Raw genomic sequence first — 19,994 nt, forward strand, 5'->3', positions numbered from 1 at the left:
TTTCATTCGAAGAGAGCTTGTGAACAGGTAAACGCAACGAGAGGGTAATCATGGCGGCATAGTGGTACACATCTTTGGATATAAACTGGTTTCGTTGTACACAGCCCACTTCACGAACCAAATATTTGATCGAATCAGAATTTCGGCGCATCGGGCACGGGTCAAACGGAGGTTAATTGCACCACAGAATGCATAAGCCCCCACTATATAAAGGAAGAGTTATTCATCTGTACTATATAGCCCGATTTCCTCTAGAGCTGCATGGGATAATCGAACGATTTATCTTGTTATTTATAGACAACATGGGAGCCTGGCTAACAAACATCTCGTCCTCTCATTTTAATATTATAGGCACTAAATATGATGTTATGTCAGTGGAAACACGTAATTAAGATTTATTTTTTGATGGAGTTTTCTTTCTTCTAATCTCTTGATACTTCAGTGCATCCAGTAAATCCGGTATACCCTAATGCTCGAACTTTCATTAGTATATGCTGCCTCGCGGAATCTATAAATAGAGCTTAATAAAGGAGCTGCTAATGCCGCGTGTAGTTTGATCCCTGTCGGAGCTTCCAATTTAGCAGAGACTTTGTGGAAACTACCCTCCTCACCCACTTCCAGCGATGCTGCTGCCCTCTGCTTATTTGTTAGTGGCTATTAAAAATGAAAAGTATTGCCACTGAAAGAGCCGCTTATATCCCAAGATCTTTGCGAAGAAAAAGAAAGGAGTTATCGAAATAACGAAACACTATATGGACACAAATCCATTGATCAGGAGAAACGTGGGAAAGGCTGCCCTCTTCACTTTACCTCTCCTGCTTCAGCGCACCAGTTGTTCGAACGTCATTATTAGTCTCCTCGCATGGTCGTTGCAATGGGCCGTTGCTTCCATGATATGTCTACGAACATCGGTGGCTTTGGTCTTATGTGTGTCCCGTGAAACATGCCGCATGAAGTTGCTTCGTCTGTAAACTGTTATATTTTATTTTGTTTTCACTGTATTGCTATACCGTAAAACACTCCTCGTCCGATCGATGCACGGCTCCTTTCTATTCACCGTTAACTATACATACACTCCAAGTATCATTCTCTGCACCCGATTTCAATTCGCATTTGCTCCTGCATAGCATGAGTGTCCTTCTTTTGATACGCTATACAAGAACACAGTGTGCGGTCGTACAAGTTTGACACTTTCTCTTTAATGAGTGCTAGTACTTTACTTCTTCTAAGTGTACGTCACACCTTGCGAAAGCGCATGCCCTCCGCGTTGTAAAACGCGGTGCTCCCAAGCGCACGCATTACTGTAGACAAAAGCCTTAATGAAAGGTTAAAAATATGTTAGTATTTATTACTTTTAATTTCTTGCGCACAATCATCCTTACTAGCTTCTATACAGTTATCGCCTAGTGTAGAATACTTGTTTTTGCCAAATACAGTGGAGCAGGCCTTTTATAGTTAAGTGCCTGCTGCGTAAACGTGCACGTCGAAGTCATGAACATAATGAGAACTGGACGTTCACAGAGACATTCCGATTCATATTTAAACACGGCAGGTTTATGTGGGAGACTGTCAACGCACGTTGTCGTGACTTTTCTCTTTCCTTCTTTCTTTATCTTTTATCTCCATAGAGCCTTCCCCACGCACAGTGTAGCAAACCAGACTACTTCCTCGATTGACCTTCCTACTTTTATTCTCTCTCTCTCTCTCTCTCTCTCTCTCTCTCTCTCTCTCTCTTGTTTCGTTATCAGCGCGACTGTATACACTATATACCATGGAAATCCTCAGTGCGTGGAGTATTTTAACACCAGAAGTAAATAACCACAAAGCTCGATCACTTTGCAACCATTTTGTAAACAGAGTTGTTGTGGGTTCGAAGGTTCATTCGTGCCAACTGTGGCAGAAAGAAAAGAACGCACAGATGCCTTTATTTCATTCAGGTTTGCATGACGGACATTTTTTATTCGCTCCGTTATAAGTGTGCAGAAGCAGCAGGTTATGTGGTAGGTGCCTGCATTGGGGCTTTTGGGAGAACCGGTTTATGCCCTGATTTTCTTAAGGAAAGAAGGAGTATAAAGGTAGAACTTCACAAGCGTTGCAAAACATGCGCGAGCTGGCGTGTCATATGGCTTGGCGCATCAAGGAGCATGCGTTACGGCTTTTGAAGTATACTATACAGGGTCACGAACGCGTGCTTGCAAAGTTTGAACTTCGGAATGCGTTGTGCTTCACTTTGTTCATACTGCGCACTACGCGTACTCAGCCGTAAAGGCGTGCTGTAATATAACAGCATCTGTGTAATAATGTTTTTTTTTTTTTACGCTGTATTCCGTTACTTTCTTTCTTTTAGTAGTTATCTCAAAAGAGCCCCTGAGGCTTCTGAGCTTCGTATCTAACGTATCATATACCGCGTCATGATATAAACCACTTAAATTAAAAAAATATGCCTAACCGTTCCATCTACAAATTTATCGTCCACCACAGTGTTTGACAGCTGTGAGACATTTCGTTCAGATATTTTATTGTTCCGATGAAATCGACGCATCAGAAGCGAAGAGACGAATTAAAACACAGATTTAAAACATTTCGTTGTGCGCATGAAAATACAGGACTGTACAAAATCTTTAGACCATACGGGGCCCGCATTTTTGCCGTAAATAACAAAGTTACAGAATCAAGGCTTGATACTAAAAAGCACAGTCATAACGACCACTGCTGACGGTGCAAAGATTTACGCAGTTCATGCTATCGTTTCAAGATGTGTGTGTATGTGTGTGTGTGTGCGTGTGTGTTTGAGATTTTTTAAAAAATAAGTTGTGTGATATAATGTAATCTTGTTCTGTGCGAAACGGTGTTGTGTTAAAGCGACTATATATCCATCAATCAGCACAGATATAGTGTAGAGACTGGCACTAGAAACGCTACAGTAGTCATTCGTTCAACATCCAACATTGTGATACGTTTTATTGGCGCAGAAAGCAGGACGGTCATTATTGCAGTTAGCAAACTGCAATCTGGTGCAGACTGGTGTAATGTCCATTTTATAGTGTGCTATGTAGCCCCACAAACGCGCCGAATGTTATCACATATCTCCTATATCTAATATCTATATATGCAGTTATCCACTTTCCCCATACAAGACAGCAAACCAGACAGGCGTCTGGTCGACCACTATTCATCTCTATTGTGCGCGTGATACGTCCCTCACTCATGATTTCGTCACACACTGTACTTGTCACTAATATTTAACTTTCGTGGCCATGTCATCATTTCATTCCACAACATCCTCAGTTGTACGTCTGGGCCGTCTTATGTATATCTACAGGTGACGGCCGTCCAGCTAAAGTAACGCATTGATTATGGACTCTCTCCTGGATATTTTAGTGTAGCAGTCGGCCATGTAGTAATTCATTAAACAAAGCAGATCTTCCCTCACGTCTAGTGCTTTATTGGCTAAACTAATTCACATGCAGTGCAATGCTCCGTGAACTGTTGCTGACATCGTCTGTATTTATAGTTTCATACATACAGACCTTCGTACACAACTGTGACGAGTGGGTAAGAAGGGCGGGTAACACATGTAATGGGCGCGGGTAAGGACCTGTGCTAGCCTGACTTAACCAAGGCATTGTATGTCATGCATGTGTGCGTTGAGAACTGGCGACTCACAAACGCTAAACCCGAGGGCTTAGTTTTTGTAGAGTCACCGTTGTACCCCTTGATGCGTGGATATTTGACATTCTTGATGATTATTGGAACGTAATGTCGCTTCTTTCCCTTACTTATATGCAACACCACTGTGTGTTTCAGTCACGCCGTTGTGCTGCACTAATGTTGCTATTTGCAGCGTGGTTGTACGCATGACTGTGTATATACGTACAGGGATCAGGGCGACGCATTCACAAAACTTCTCTCGCGCAAGTGCCGTCAGCGATTCGCCATAGATGCGGTAATCATGTCGTTATCGTTCTAATCACTATCGTGAGGTCAATCAGGAAACGCATTTACGTAAGAGAAGCTTTGTGAATACAGGCCCAGAAAGTGGATACCACGGGTGTCGCGAAGAAGCTGAATTTTCTTTGCTTCGCATGCAACCTCGAGTATAGGGCGATGCAGCGCGCGCACCTGCATGCGTGACCATTGTATACTGCAACACCCATCTCGAGGCTAGGCTCGCCAACGGCAAAGAAATTTCACTCATTTTCACCATTCCCGCAGTATCTGGACGCTTGATCCTGAATATGTATTTAGCGAGGAAAACAATGGCAGTACAAGCGCCCAAATTGTTTGTAGTGCTGTGTAGCCTTACTGCAATGCACTCAAAAGCCCTTTGTGGCTGCGAATTCAGTATTGATCTACATCATCTGCACCTCAGATGACCACTCTTTTGCTGCCATAAATGACATGTTCAATGTTCTCTGTGTTTGATCTGCTTCGACGTTATGTGGGAAATGATTTCGCCACGTTAATGAAACTTAATTTGTGAACGGAATCCTATATAGAGTATATATGTTGAAACGAGTTAATTTATTTGCCAACATACAGGCAATCACTCAGTGGCTGAAATCTTTGGGCACAGCCGTTCAAAGGCATTGCAATAATTTTTTATCAATAACTGGAGTAGATTGCGCTGACTATATAGTCGCACTCGCAAAATAGCTACGCAGCCTATTTTCTTGCTTACATCTGCAAAGTGACAAAGTAGACAAAGTGTGACTTGCGTGCATTGTAACAAAGAACTGCTTGTGTAGCTGCTGGTCTCTTACAGCATATATAAAAACGGCCTAATTATTCTACAGACATTGTAACGAGGCACAACCATCTCATCTCCCAAAACAACTCTCTCTCTCTCTCTCTCTCTCTCTGTGGACTTTTTTCAATGAACGAACACCTCATTTTGCACATATACTATTCATAAACCGTTCGCTGTGAACGTTTGTGACATATGTGATATCGCTGTTAAAATGAAACATCGTGCCGTTTCTTCTGAGTTTTGCGTTTGGCATAAAACACTTAAACGAGGTAAGTAAAATACTCCCGCGAGGGCTGCTTAATCGATTCAAATTCTAAAATGGCAGCCTGAAACCGCAGAAACAAGCACATTACTATTCCATATATATTTAGGTGTATTCGGAAAGCGCACGCGGTGAATGAACCCCCAATGAATGTTTGATCTAGACAAGCCGTTTTATGTTCTGTAAAACCTCTATAGACAGGATACCCACATATCAACTTTTTCATAGCTTTTATTTAACAACGTTTAATTAACTTTTAAAGTTCTTCATAAACACACTGCAATTATTTTGGCTTAAAAGTCAATCAACGAACGTTATATTTAGGAAATCTGCGGAAGTAAGATGAAGTGATCGTCATTACCATGCGTACGTAACCGAATTGTTGGCTGTGTCGCGCATGCATAGTGTGTTAACATCATCAACACCCAGTAGATCTAACAATTTCCGAAATGGCTGTGGCACCGGGTGGTTTTGTGTTTCTAGTGTATGAAAAGTACCTGCAATAACTTTTGCGATATCAGGTGATTTGCTGTAACTGGGGTGGGGGGAAGGGGGAGAGGGCAAATTGCTTAGCAGTCCATTGCAATTGCACACGACAATCCACGTCTCTGAGCACGACAGTCTTTGTTAGCAGGCGTGTACATTGTATTCCGCATGCAAATGTTTACATCACCGCTTTTTTTTTATTGCTTGAAAGCTTTAATCCGAGGAAATTGCGCTGTCTCTCGTGCAATTAGTCATGCTTAAGACCACGGAATCAGTCGTAAAGCGCAGAACGGACGCAGTTTCTTGAGGCCGTCGACAGAGGCGCTTGTGCTAATGTTATAGCTAAAGTTCTTGACATAATGCACGCATAATTCTCCTCCCTTGTGGCCCTCATGCGTTCAGCACACAAAAGTTTATTCAAACTTGGGTTCAACTGCAGAAAGCAGGAACACAAACATTTTAAGAGGTCGCATGTTCTCATTGTTTACGTTCACAAAATACACGCGGTAAATGCAAGCTACTGCGAATATTGTTTTTTGATATATCTTAGAATTACAGCCCAGGTCTCATACGCTGCTTCAAGAAGTTGTACCTCGTTATCGTCGAACGGCAAGCCTTGCATCAGACAAGATCGATTTGGCCTGTATTTGATGCAAACGCCCTGAGGGCAGGTCATCATTCATCGAAGCGTTCGAGAAACGACGAAATCACTTCTCTGCTATAGCGTTCCTGCACTGGTTCATCGACCTCCGCAACTTAAAACACACCTGTATGTGTAAGCTGGATCTCGAGACCTCGTCACGTAGATCTCCGGCACGACCGTACTAGACGTCGCCAAGAGCTTACTTGCGGCGTCTACGCTTCGTTCATGTCGGTCCTTCGGTACAGGGTAAAAAAGTGAACGAAAAAGCAAAGGAGCCAGGAAAGTGAGGGAACGCCGAAACATACAATGGCCTGCATGCATGTGTGCCCCCGTGATGAGTCAAGGCGAAAGGAAGCCGTTCGGCGCCTCTCCGCTCCGGACAATGCGTTCAGGGGGATTGGCGAAGCCCATATATATGCCGGAACTGTCGTGTCTTAATAAGGCCTGTATTCACATCTTTCCGAGGGCTGCCGAAATGCGCTTCGCCGCAGCGCGGCTGGCCCCGCGTGCGGAAGCCCCGTTTCCCAACGCCGGCGCGTCGCCGCGACGAAATGCGCCTGCATGAATATGCACGCGCTGATCTGCGCAAACGCCACGCGCTGCAGCTGCGCCTAGTGAAGCGTGCCTAGCTCGCTCAGCAAGCTGATTACAGATCGGGGACAATCGCGCAGACAACAGGATGTCGCGCGCCTCCTGCGCACGGGCTCCCGTGCATGCAGGGAGGCGCCCCTCCTCTTCTGTGTGTATACTTACATGGCGAGAACGATACTTGGACACGGCTTCGGCGGCCTGTTGACACGGGTTTCGCGCGCCGTTCATTACGGCCGCTGGGGAAGCGTGGACAACGACGCCACCCCCGTAATGGGCGCCGCGGAGCGTGTACGCCCGCTATCGATGGCGTGTCCCGCTATCATCCCATCTTCCCCGTGCGGCCCCCTTCACGCCCAAGTGCGCGGGACCCGGGCGCTCGCGGGGGCCAAGGCGTCGCGTGTGCGGCACTTCGTTCCATTGGCCGACGGTGCGCGCGCTCCGGGCGTCCGACAATGGCTCCGCAACAACGGCGCCTATAGCATGCAGTCGCTGCGGTGGCCCGCGGTGCGGCCACAAATTTATTACCGCAGTCACGCAGCAGAACCCGCTGGCCTTGACTATGGAGGTGCCAGCGATGTCTTGCAGTTCGACGATCCGGGCACCACGAGCAAGTCTGGTACACGCCTCTCCGTGCGCGTGTGACGAAGAGGCGTCGATGTAGTCGCAAGGAAATTGCGCATGAAGCTGGTTCCGGTCGTTAACTGCGTAGCTTTGCATACTCTTCGGTGCTCTTGTGGAAGAACACGCGGGCAGCTTTGTTGGGAACAGAGTTTCACAGAGGAAGAGAAAAAGAAGTTGTATACAAATGCAGGGATTCTCCACAAAGCAACATCGCCCAACCCTTGTCCCTTTTTGAAGAGCTAGCTGAGCCGTTGTCTGTGGCGGGTATGATATATAAGGACTGTGTCTGGAGGAGAGGGCACCAGGGGAGAGGATGGGTGCGCTGTATGCTGAGAACCAGTCGATCGTCCCTCCCTCCCCCTCCACGCACGCACGCACGCACGCACACACGCACACGCACGCACGCACACACACGCACACACACACACACACACACACACACACACACACACACACACACACACACACACACACACACACACACACACACACACACACTGGCCATCGTACCACCTCAAATCCTTGCCGGTACATGCATGCATTCGGTGACTTGCTGCAGTAAACTTAATCCACCAATGAAATCCGAAGAAAATGCAGCGTTAACAATGCGATGATACAGTATAGCATAACACTGTGCAAGCGCATTTGCATTGAAATTCAAGAAAGTCAAGCATGGCGTTAATTTTTCTGCGCTAGTAATTCGCATAGGAAACGGAAACAGTTTTTCGACCGACACTGCCCCTCTTAAAAGTTATCTGGGGCTTTCCTTTATTCTCCATTAATTAATTAATATATTCAGGCTTCAGCATGAGGGTCGCACGTGTGACGTTTAAAGAGGCGGGCTTTTGATGGAGCAGATGATTTTTTGACAATGCGCGTCTAGGGAAGTACGGAACGAGGCCCGTCTGCATTCATATCGCGATGTATGACGTAAAGGCATCTCTTTCTTCATAAGGTTGGACAGGGACCTGTCCAAGGTGTCTTTGGAAGTTTTGTGATCGCGATGTAACTTCCGGTCGCCCGTATATTAGGATATCGCTACGCCAAAAAAAAAAAAAAAAAAAAAGACGAAGGGTTTCACTGCTATCCGCCATAGGTTTATCATGCGTAAGAAATCCTATTTTGAGCGAGCAAGTTACATGACCTAAGCACAAATTTGCGCGCACTTAACACTATACGTCCTTGGTACGAGAATGGATTTAGTATAAATCAAGAGTTCTGCAAGCACATATCTAGAATTGCGGCTCTACCATGTTTCCGGATTTCGTGTGCAATGGTTAGAGGGAGCGGAATTTTTATATCCCGCCGACCGGAAATTACCTGGGGCCACAGTTTTCCATTTATTTATTTATTTATTTATTTATTTATTTATTTATTTATTTATTTATTTATTTATTTATTTATTTAAGCCAGGGCAGCATTGCGTTATTCAATGAAGCAGGGGTAAGCCTCCGCGGTTCTGAATTTATTTGCTCTCGAGCGCTTACATTGTATTGTTCTTTATTTCGACGGGTGATTGAATGTGTAGACTCTGCTTCATCTCCCGAAAGACCCTCTTCGTGTGATGCTCATCCTTTAATGGGACTCAAGTCTAGCATAAAGGCGTTTTATTTAAAGAAAAGTCGAGCGCATTTTTGTTTATTCACGAAGAGATGTCTGTTCCGTGACGATGTTGGAACGCGAAATATACTATACTATGGTTTGTTTCTCAAGATTCGCACTAAATTCCGTGACCCATCGACACCACAAAGTTCTTGTGGTATGCTATCCACGCGTTTTATAGCGTCAACAGTTAAAGTTATCGCTCCTGTATATTCGGTGCGGTTGGCTCTGGGATGTCACTCTCGAGTAGAGATGCTACACGGGAGAACCAAGCAGCTTGCAAAAAATGTGTGTGGCCCCTGGTGACAGTAAAAAAATTGTTTGGTAAAAATGCTAAAGTTCCTAGCAATTACTAGAGGTCGATAAATTGCGCAGCGCACCTCTGAGAGAGAGAGAGAGAGAGAGAGAGAGAGTTAACCAGAAAAAAGTCCGGTTTGCCTCCCTGCACGGGGGTAAGGGAAAATATTCTTTTTAAAGATGGGAAGGTAGAAAGATGACTATGGAAACGGAAATGGGCGCTCAAAATTCTGAAGCTGCACGCCACTATCACAGTATATCTCGCAGGCCCTTACGCCGCAGCAAGAGAACTATAGCGTTTTATAGCTGCCTTTAGCGCATGGGTCCGTTGTGCAGTGTCCAAATATATTTTCTTCTGACGGTGGCCGGCTCTCCAGCGTCTCGAACGCGGTACACAACACCAGCATTTCCGTACTATAACGTGGGCAGATTCACATAAGATGTTCGATTGTTTCGTCCGAGCCACAAGAGTCACGGGCTGTCGGATAATAACGAATATCACTCGGTAAACTCGACACCGAGCCACAGCCGATAAAACAGAGTTTATTCACACCTTGGCAGCCCAGGCGGTAGACAGATATTCGAGACATATATTCAGATATACATTGAAGTGACTCTTGAAGAATAAATTCGAGTGACCGCTCAGTCAGCTGTTCTGGAAGCGTTGTGCTCCGTAGTGTCTGTAAAACTTTTCGTGGTCGCTAAGAGTAAATATAGGGAGAGATAGGAGGCTGAAAAGCGGCAATACTGTTGTGCACCTACATAACAGCACAGAGCTCTGGCAGTCGCACTAGAAGTTCAGGGTGGTTTTCATACGTCACTCTGACAATTAGAAAAACTTACAGGAATGCTTTGTGAGCGCGGCTTTAAGTGGAACAAGGCAGCCGCCGAAGGAGGGCGGCGCGCTGCCGGAGATCCTCCTGAAGAGGCGGAGCTTTGCTGACGTCGTATCGTAGCACGAGTGCGCTCGTGTAGCGGCCTTATGTAGGATGTCGTGGTCGTGTATTTGCCTTTTTATTTCTGTTTGCATATGTTGCTGCTCACAAAAGAAGCAATTCCGTTGTACGCCAGTAAAAATCCTGCAGTACGCTAGTGAAGCAGGAAGAGGCGCTACTTCCTAAACCTTTCTGAATCTATGTCATCATAAAGATGATGTAGAGAATCTGGATCTGTACCACAAAGCACTTCATGCGCTAAACCAACTCGTAAGAGGAAGTCCCGGAAAAATAGCGATACGCAAAAAATATGTATACGCTAGCGAAAGGGGTATGCCAAATACGGTCTGACAAAGTACTCGTATACAAATGAAAAGCCCTCTGAATTAAGCTCCTGATGCGCATGAAGCAGGGACGTACGTATTTCTGCAGAGGAACGATGAGTGATCGTTTTCAGCCTTCTCGTGACCTGTTTGCCTTTCTTATGATTATGTTCTCAAACACACTATTTAAGGAGGCTGTTGTGACATCACAGCATTCCCCGATCTGCTGTAGCTCCCCTATAGCATCAATATTTACGCATCATTCGCGGCATGAGCGTCTGCTGGCGCGTATGATTACAATCAGTGCTTCGACATCTCCTCTGGTGTAGGCATGAAGTGTTTTCATTTTAACAAGGCGAAAAAGGGCGCCTAGAAATAGTACACAAAGAAGTGATATTACATTAAGTCTTGTTAGCAAATTACGTTTCTGTAATAGCAATACGACCACTCTTGCTGTGAGAGGAGACTTGGTAGAAAAGACGCAAATATGAAAAGCGGGTGGCGATGCCTTTCTGATATTTCCGCACCCGGTTTCTCAATGGGGTCGTAGCGCGGATTTTGACTGCGTTTACTTTGGCATAGGTAATGATTTATCGGTAAATAAGAACTGCATTGCGTTCGAAATGAACAAGAAACTGAGCCATGAAGTTTTGAGCAGTTTTTTTCGTGCGCTAGAATGGCCCACACGAGAAAAATACTTCGCAATCTGTATCGTCTCACTGACGTACAGGCGTAGAGGTGCGCTGAGGTTTCGGGGGCAGGGAATGAAGCAATGCCATCGTTGCTTTCTGCGCAGCGATGCGCGGGGCCATGATACGAGGATGTTCGCTTCTCAAAACGGTCTTAAATATTTCCTCTTGCTTGCTTCTTTTTTCATGGGACTGGAAAGGGGGCATTGTCGTTCATAGGCTGAAACTAATTTTTTAGCTTTGAACTTTCCCTTCTGTCGACACTTCTATATGATCATGAGTACCTTACTGGGCCTTAGGGAAGGTTTTGGGTAAGGGGGAACTGCGGTTATATGAACGCGAAGCAAGCGTTATTTAAAAAAAAAGAAAGCAAGAAGCACCAGCGTACCAAAGCACAAAGAAAAAGCACTATTGAATAAGCACTGGGTTATGAGATCATATATATGATCTCACGACACGCTCATAAAATGGTCATTTCAACGTAACGTGTTGCGCACGACGGTATGCGCTAGGTAATAAAACACGGCATGCGGAACCCGGGAGAAACTTCTGCAGCTGTCTGGTTGCAATGTTGACGCAACGCGTGTAAGAAGGCGCCTTTTCCTTATATCGCCATCCGTATTCGGAGGTGCAACGTTAAGAGCTACTTGCAAGATACGTCGCAGCAGCTTCTTACAGTGTCAACGTTCACCGCGCGGCTTGAGTCTCCGGTGTCGCATGGCGCGTGTGAGGGAACTCGGCGGCGGAAAGAAGCTGCAGTGCCCGAGTCGACGGAAGCGAGGCATCCGCGGCGGCACGCGAGCGATTCGTGATGATACACATTGCGCGCAGGGGCGCGATGTGGCCGTGCCTCCTCGCTGGCGCGCTTGCGACAGAGTGCAACGTGTGTCAAAAGAGACACTGCCGAGCGACCGGCCGCTCGACTTGACCCCTGCTCGAAATGACTGCCTTCGTGGCTGCCCACGGCCGCGCTGCGAAAAACCTGTCGTTGGAAAACCGCCTTTCCCGCGATGACCGCGTGGTATATTTCACAAAACTGTCTGCGATTGCCTCGAAAAGCTTCGCCGGGTTGTCTCGCAGAAAGGCCGACTCTGTCGGCTATTGACCTGCGAGCGTCTTTGGTCTCGCTCACCGCAAGAGACGAGAGAGGGGGGAGGGCCCGTTCGGCTTTTCTCGCTTTTTTTCTATTTCATTTTTTTTTTCTTCTTTCGATGCTGAACGCGGACGCCGCCGCGTCTGCCATTTCGCCCTTTCGTGTTTTGGGCGGCCAACATCTCGTTTCTGCGACCGGCGCCTTCGGTAGCGCTACTGGAGCCTATCGACGGTTGTCCAGGGCGAGCAGCTGCCTCATCGGAGTAAATGTATGAGCTCGTATAGGCGACAAGGAAAAAAAGAGTGTTCCTCGCAAGTGCGTTGGATGTGTGGGGCTGTAAGCAGCGTTTCAACGTGACGTATAATAGATGTAACAGACCAAGGAATCTAAGGCCTCGATTTGTCAACGGTCTGCAGAATAAACACTGCCACGTGTGTATAACGTGATTGCCATAATATCGCGAGGGATTTAGACTATGTGGTACCTGCCCTTTCGACTCAAAATTTCTGTTGACAGCTGTGAACAGGAAATGGTGGCTCGGATCCCCGGCTTCGGTTCCAAGTTATTATGACAAGTCAAACACGGTTTTCCATCACTATCGAGTTTCCACAGGGTATGACTCACTTGCTTACTTCGAGGGTGATTGGGGTTGATAACTAGTTATATGTATATTCCACCAACTTTCTTTGGTTTCCTCCTTAGCATTAACCCTTTCTGTATATATAGTTGCATATTGCCTGTTTCGCACATCTACAGCCACCGTCGCCGCCGTAGTGAGCGGTCAAAGTTTTCTGTCACTGTTCCATAGAATTTGATATTTCACGGCCGATATTAAACCTTCGAACGTACGAACAGGCGTTGCGACAAAAAAAGAAAGAAAGAAAGAAAAGAAGAAAAACCATCATGTTCAGGGGCGCATAATCATATTTCCAAATTAACGTGCCCGTGAAATTAAGACACTGCACACTGATACACCTCGCCTTACGCGTCAGAATGTCTAACCACACGAACACCTGCCGAAAAACGCACGTACAGACACATTCACACACACACGAGCAAGAAACTGTGAAAGCGTTAACTGACGCCGCAGAGGCACCTACGCGATTGCAGGGAGAACTGCGCTCAATGAAATAAACTCTAAAGGCAAACGCCGATCTACAATGACGTAAAATAGCAAGGAATCGCCATTTTCTGTGGCGCGGAAGTGCCACGCATCAAAAGCGTGGTGATAACCTTACTATAACTGCTACGCAAGGTGCATTCTAGTCGCGCGTCTCAGAATAAGAGTCGGGGTTCATTCGGGGCACCATGGTGAGAACGGGATTCTTTCGCAGCCCGCCCGTGGCAACGCCGCGCCCATCCTTTGCGTGAAGCTCCGGCGGCGGTTCCCCAGCCGCGCATTTGCTCCCCAGCAATATCGAACCGCAGCACGCCCGCGACCACTGCTGCCCGCGTCCTTGCGTCGCTTGAGAACCTCGGGTAATGCTAAGCACCATGACATGTGGCGCCATCTGTCGCCACTCCGTTCAACCAACCACCGCGATCCGCAACAGGGAAAGCCGTGTTTTGCCTTGGCGTTCGATAAGTCACGAGGAAAACGTGCCGTGTGAGCCGAGCTATTCAGAAAATGGCAGTGTCTAAAATAAAAACAATAATAAACAACGTCCATTTCTTTCGTTACTTTGCTTAGGTGCCGCACCTTCGTCGAGTTTATTTTCGAGCTCAGATACAGGCGCGTGACGACGTCTGTGTCCGCGAAAGCATCAAGTTCTTTCAGGTATTTTCTTTCCCTTTCTTTTCCTTTTCCTTCTCTTTTCTTCTTTTCCTTCTTTTTTCTTTCTTTTTCTGCGCTATCACTGCTTACAGCCGGCGAGAAAAATAAGCTCTCCAGTTTTTCTCCGCACCTACGAAACTGGACATCGCGAACGCAAGGTGGCACAGAAATCGTATGCCGCGTGTAGCTATAGAAAGTATTTCAGCTTTCTTTCGTGCAGTACGCACATTTGAGGTTTGAGAAGGAGAGAGGAACGTCCATGTATTGTGATCTGTGTCCAGAGCTGAGATGTAGACAATTGCTTGCTCAGGTTGACAGCGAATGAAGAAAAGAGAGCACATGCGCCATATTTCGGCCGCTGTTATTTATAGCTCTGTTCTGGCGCGTTGAGAATGTACCATAGTTTATATCATTGGAGTCGTTCATCAGCTGATTTGAAGAATGCTAGGTAGGCTGTTGTTCTGAGCTACCGTCGAGTCGTGTCGTGTTCGACTCCTTGGTGGTAGGACAATCCAACTCCAGTGAGACCTATCAAGCACGACTTCGCTAAGCTCAGTAAGACGTTTGTCCCATGGTCTGAAGAATTCCATCCATCACTTGCATTGGCGGCCTCGTTTTCTTTTGCCATCAGTTTTACAGCACATGTTTAAGTAGACAATCGCGCCGTATGTTCCCCAACGTAGACATAGCCCTCGCTCGGGCAAGAAGTTATCATTTAGTAAACGCTGACACATAGCTACACATACAGGCAGGATTACTTGGACTCGCGCGAGTACGTTTTAACGATTGATGTGGTCAGCGGCGGTCGCATGCAGTACCAGGAGCTTAGATGTATACGCCGACCGCGAGCGAACGTGTTTGCTCGCTCCGTCAAGGCGGCACCCTTCGTCGAGAGAGAGGACGGAAGGGGAGCCGCCGAACTGGGCGGTTGTTTCAGCTCCGATGCAAACAAGCTGCCAGAGCAGGCACGTGCGCGCTTTGGCCCGCGCTTTGGCCCGCGCAACGGCCACCCCCCGCGGGCGCATCTCGGCAGCCCCGCATAACAACGGGCACCCGCGCACTTTTCTTGTCGTCCCCGGGACGGTGTCACGGACGCAGATCGGTCACTGCGGCCGCGCTGACAGGCCGTCCGCCTGACAGCGCCGAGCCGGGCCCACCGCCCCTGGCCGCGCTTCTGTGCGCCGTCTGACCCGTCGCCTGATGGGCGCTGGCGGGCGCGCACGGCTTTGTCTCAGCGCTGTCAGGCGGATAAAGGTGCAGCAGCGCGAGGGCTCGCCGAGCTACGCGGGGCTCTGAATCAGCCACTAAAAACGCTCGCAGCCAACCGCATTTTTTTTTAGCCCACCGCGAGAGCTCGTTTGACTTTCAGGCGTGCGTGTGTGTGGCATTCCTCTTGGCAATAGTGCCTCGCATGCGTTTCGTAAATCGCGAAAGCTGTTGCAGTCGATCGCACGGTGCCTTTTTTCACTTAAGCGTTAAACGCATTTATTCTGCAATGATAAACGCTGACAGCATTTTGTCCTGTTGTTGTATAGGCCAATTAATACTCATATATCTTTTTGCTCAAAGAACGGTGACGACAGACAATGACAGGACAAAAGGCATTTCATCACACGCGCTGGAAACATCTCCGATAGATTTCGTCCTCCAGTGGCAAACGGTGTATGTTCTTCTGGGAGTACGCAACGTCAGCAAAAAATATCAATTAAGAGTACTGACTTCAGCCTTTGATTACAAGACTTGTGGTGGCAATACTTCATTTCGTGAGTGCACATACACCCGATAGCGTGAATAAGGATAAATGGTTTTCGCGCGAGATATAAATGAAGCGGTATGTAGACGACAAGGCTGAAATCTGGTCGCGTTATGACCACCTCTCTGCTTCTTCTTTTTCCAAATAATAAGTTTTCTGTTGCTGAAAGCAGGCTGAATTGCTTGCTGCCATTATGAAACATATGCTTGCATCGCTAAGGAAGACGAAACACAAATATCAACTTGTCTTGCGCATTTCATGTTTGTTTCGTTTTTCTTGGGGATGTAAGCATGTTTTACAATAATCTTGCTTACTTGGCGAGGTTATATGGATCGCGCGAGTCCTGCGTATTACAACACTAGCAGGCGCAAGTGTCCGTTTTTACAGCGAAGCTGTCTATGGCTAGGATATGGAAAAAAATGTGTCGAGATGCTGACAAAAACAAATCATCATCCACAGATTAGCAAAATACATATGTTCGTACCTCTGTTCAGTATTCTGGGTCAACTCTGTGTCGTGCGCTAAACAGCTTCGCTGGTCATCCGCCTTGACATATAAATTTTATCGAAGAATATTTGACGGCCGTTGGCGGTGATGTGCGTCTCTTATAAACGACTTACGCACTCAGCTAATTCTGTAGAACTTTGAGGATGACCTCCAATGCGAGTATACTGCCACCCAACCCCTATATAATGAATGTTCTGTATCTCTCTTTTTCTCTCGAAAGATAGATCGACGAAACATCCGCAGCGCTTTCGGCACTGAATCCAGCCAGGCCTTCCGTTTCTCGAAATCTGGTGCCTTATAATTATCCTGCAACTTATAAGCTGACCTAAATCGAAAAAAAATAGAAAGAAAAAGAAAAAAACTGCAATAGTTTGTTTTCTCTCTCTCTCTCTCTCTCTAGTTTCGTTGCGCGCAAGTGCTCTGTTTATTTATGTTTATTTTTATTTCTATTATTACGTTTGTTGCTGACATTTGCCTGAGCTATTGCAGCGATTTCTGTCACTTAGGAGAGTTAGTTGATAACGTCAGATTGATCTTGAATTTTGTTCAAATTTCACAACTCCCGTTCACAGTTTCGTATACTCGTGTTCCTTACAGTCATCAGCGTTGTAACACTCCCATCGCTGTACCAGCTCACAAACGGCTCCTGCTGCATCCGAGACATCGTAGCCGCACCTTATACTGTTTCCAAAAGGCTAGAAAAATGAACAGCGGGATATCATATATCGCATCAGAGGCCCATGTGTATCCAGAGAAGCCATCCGCCGCGGTAACACATGTAGCGAATATATGGCGTTCCGCTGCTGAGGACTAGGTCGCGGGTTTGACTCCCAACTGCGGAGCCCGTGCTTCGATGGGAGCGAAATGCAAAAAAAAAGAAAGGAATAAAAGAGAAAAAGATAAGGAAGGAAAACGCTCGTGTTATTTGGATCCCACCGATGGCATCGGTTGTTGGGATCTCGGCGCTGACGCCCGTGGTTGTACCTGGGTCGCAAGCCCCAAGGGTAGCGTTGGCCTGGCGGCCTGGGGTACAACTGGAAGCATCCGAAGGTCCCGGCAAAGCATGAGTCGACTGGTAACAACAAAACAACTTGTTTATTTTAACATCGCAAAGAGTTGGCGGTCAGATTTGACCGAAGTAGAGAGACGGGAGAGCACTTCACTCAACAGAAGAAATCGGAGCCCTCCTTTTGGCGTCCGGGGGCAGCTGTTTTTATACTCTCGCAGTTGAGGGCAAGAAGGAACCCCTCAAAAGACGAGCACGTGAATGTACAATGGGCTAATGGTGACGCACACTGTCGAAGCGCTGCCGTAGCACCATGTCGAGCACGATCTCGTAGCACCCTGTCGAGCACGATCTCGTAGCACCCTGTTGTAGCGCTGCCGGTCGGGCACAATGACTGTAATGAGAGGATGATCCCTGCTTTGGCATCGCCTGTTTCGGGCACAATGACTGGAATGAGAGGATGATCCCTGCTTTGGCATCGCCTGTTTCGGGCACAATGACTGGAATGAGAGGATGATCCCTGCTTTGGCATCGCCTGTTTCGGGCACAATGACTGGAATGCGAGGATGATCCCTGCTTTGGCATCGCCTGTTTCGGGCACAATGACTGGAATGCGAGGGTGATCCCTGCTTTGGCATCGCCTGTTTCGGGCACAATGACTGGAATGAGAGGGTGATCCTTTGCGGTCGCATCGCCGCAGTCGCGCCTGGAAACACCTGCCGATGAGTGTTGCGGCGACGACGATCGGGCCAAAATGTCTGCCGCCCCGCCGCAGTCGCGCCGGCAAAACCACGTGTCGCAGGCGAAACGCAACAGACCGCCCCGCCGGGGGAAGGAGATCCCGATGGACAGGGGACTGCATCCGCTGTCCGGAGGGATGTCGCTCGATGATGCTCATAACCGAAGTCGGGCGTCCCTCGACGTTTCTTGAGCGCAGCGCACAGAGAAGGCCTCGTTCTCTCGTTCAGGTTCGCACGGGACACTGCAAAGTGACTTCGGGAGAGTTCACATTTTTGTTCTCGTTCCCGGCAAGCGTTAGAACTACGCTGAAACTCAACCGCTCAGTCAGCAAGCACGGCACAACCCTCACTAAGCCCTGCCAGGCTCTTTCCCCTTTTTATACCACTGCCTAGTTCCTTACAGTAGTCTAGCATCACTCAGAACGCGTCCACAAATTGAAAAATTGCACTAGAAAGCATATCATCACTTTGAAACACTAAACAAAAGCAATATGTAAAAAAAAAATCCTGCCTCAGGAAGAAAAACATCAGTAACAAACAATTTTGAGGCTGATTCCTACGTTAGGGGCTTCGACTTAAGCCATCGGCGTTACCGTTGAGACTCCCCTTTTTGTAACGCACCTCAAAGGAATATTGTTGTAAAGCGAGGCTCCAGCGCAGGAGGCGGCCATTTTTGGGAGAGATGGTCTGCAGCCATTGGAGAGGGCAGTGATCCGTCTCAATGATAAACCTCGAGCCGGCTAGATAGCAGGACAATTTCTGAACGGCCCACACGAGACATGCACACTCTTTCTCGGTGGCGCTATACGCCTGCTCACGACTGGTCAGCTTACGACTAGCATACAGGACGGGGTGTTCTACTTCTCCATTTTCCCGTTGGCACAGTACAACGCCCATGCCTCGCTCACTAGCATCGCACTGAACAATGAACCCTTTTGTATAGTCTGGCGATCGTAGCACAGGCTGGCTTGTTAGGGCACTCTTTAGGGCGCTAAAAGCTCTTTCCTTTGTCTCGTCCCAGACGACTGTTTGAGGCTCTGTTTTTCTTAGAGCATCCGTCAGGGGAGCCGCGATATCAGAGTACCTAGGGATGTACCTCTGATAGTAGCCGGCGACACCCAAGAACGACCGAATATCGGTCTTGGTGCGCGGTTGCGGAAAGTCTCGCACAGCGGCCACTTTTATTTCAGAGGGGCGGCGACGACCCTGACCAATCACGTGACCGAGGTAGACAACCTCGGCCTGTGCTAACTGGCACTTAGGAGCCTTTACTGTCAAGCCTGCTCCGCGCAGGCGGGTTAGCACTGCCCGCAAGTGTGTCATATGCTCAGACCAGGATGCGGAGAATATCGCTACGTCGTCTAGATACGGTAAAGCGAATTCTTGCTGTCCCCGCAACACTTTATCCATGAGGCTTGAAAAACAGTATGGCGCGTTCTTCAAACCAAAACTCAACACTTTAGGACGGAATGTTCCCATTGGTGAAATGAACGCCGCATACCTACTAGCCTCTTCTGTAAGTGGAACCTGCCAATAACCCCTGACAAGATCTAGGGTGGAAATAAACTGAGCGCTACTAACTTTCTCAAGGCGCTCCTCGATGTTAGGGATCGGATAAATTTGATCCTTAGTGATGGAATTAAGCCTGCGGTAGTCGACGCAAGGACGAGGTTCCTTGCCCGGTACCTCAACTAAAATCAAAGGGGAGGTATAATCACTCTCACCTGCCTCAATAACACCGAGCTGTAGCATTTTCTTTACCTCAGCCTCCATAATATCGCTCTGGCGGGGTGACACCCGATACGCCTTGGATCGTACTGGCTCTGTGGAGGTAAGTTCTATATCATGAGTAAGTACAGAAGTCCTACCAGGCCTCTCAGAGAACAGACCTTGAAACTCTTGTAATAGCTGGTGTAGTTCGG

At 47.5% G+C, this 19,994-nt stretch overlaps 1 protein-coding gene across 3 annotated transcripts in view; it reads left to right on the forward strand.

Annotated features, from left to right (window-relative positions):
- The window catches only part of LOC142565624 (T-box transcription factor TBX20-like), a 200,036-nt gene that overhangs the window by 77,948 nt on the left and 102,094 nt on the right, over positions 1-19,994 (forward strand). The window lies entirely within an intron of this gene.

This window comes from Dermacentor variabilis, chromosome 1 (assembly GCF_050947875.1).
Source record: "Dermacentor variabilis isolate Ectoservices chromosome 1, ASM5094787v1, whole genome shotgun sequence".
NCBI lineage: Eukaryota > Metazoa > Arthropoda > Arachnida > Ixodida > Ixodidae > Dermacentor > Dermacentor variabilis.